The sequence below is a fragment of the Apis dorsata genome, unplaced genomic scaffold (genome assembly GCF_000469605.1).
Source record: "Apis dorsata unplaced genomic scaffold, Apis dorsata 1.3 scaffold_256, whole genome shotgun sequence".
NCBI classification, from domain to species: domain Eukaryota; kingdom Metazoa; phylum Arthropoda; class Insecta; order Hymenoptera; family Apidae; genus Apis; species Apis dorsata.
The window spans coordinates 776,656-777,916 of record NW_006263534.1 but is presented as its reverse complement, the minus strand read 5'-3'; positions in this window follow the sequence as shown (position 1 = coordinate 777,916).

The window sequence follows — 1,261 nt, the reverse complement described above, 5'->3', positions numbered from 1 at the left end:
AGAGAGAGAGAGAGAGAGTTATCCGTGCATGGTTTCGGCCGTTTCATTGTGGCCGTGGTTAAATTAGACGTCTTCGAAAAACTATTGTACAACCGTGGTGATTTATCGAAGCCCCGAGCTACGATTAATTGCGCGTTGCAAGAGAGAACGCGAAAAACATCGTGTGGTCGATCGGTTATAATGTTACGGTTGGTAAAGTGATTGGAAGGAATCTGTCCGGTGATTTAATAAAGAGTAATTGTCGTTCTGAAGTTTCAATTCGTCCGTATACTTAAGAATTTCAATTTTAATAATTGCGTGGAACGCGAAGCAAGGCGGGAGAAAAATTGATAAAAAAGCCTTTGATAATTCGAGATTGCAAGATTTATATCCATAATATCGTAGAAGAATCTAATAAATATCGAAAGAAATTTTCTGTATGCTTACGATGGAAGAGGTAAGCTAGTTCTCGATTAATAAATTCGCTTAATCATCGAAACTATAAATTTCGTTCTGATAAATTAAATTCTGTTTGAAAATATTATACATTCGATCTTTCCGTAATTACAATATGATCAATAGAAGCAATCATTCGGGATCTCTATTCGCTCCCCCCTTTTCTTCGTATTCTAATTTTCAAAATGCATTGAGTCGTCACGCGATGGAGCACGCGAATCGGCCGAACCGATCCGCGATGAGCGTCGATGATTTCTTCCTTGCAATTTTCTGATCCCCCCCTTCCTCCACGAGATCGTTATCGGCTCCGATCTTCTGCACACGTTCGAGGTTCGGCTCGATCGGGAAACAATTGGCCGACTGGGACGCGACCTGTCCACGCGCGAATTCGGTCGAAAGTTTGCCGGTTGACGGGGCGCGAAAATAATTGACTGGTCGGCTCGGTCGGTAAGCGAATGCCTCGATGGCCATTAGTTTCTCGGTCGATCGGCCGTGATTTACGCTATCGTTAACGCCGCGTTTAAGGAGCTGCGACACCTTCGCCGAGAGATGTTTTGACGGTGTTTATCCGTGGTACCAGGACCGATTTAAGAAACGCGTAATTAAAAAGCGCGCCATTTAACGCCATCTTTCTCCCCTCACCTCCTTAATGATTTAAATCTTTTTTGAGGAGAGGGACGAGAGTGTCAATTTTCGTACGACGTTAATTCGTAATTTACCTCATCGAGTGGGCAAACGAAAATTTCGTGGCGATGTTTGCTGATCGTATCGGGTACGGGATGGATGATGAGAGAGGGATATAGCGAGGTAAAAATTAAGAAGGAAC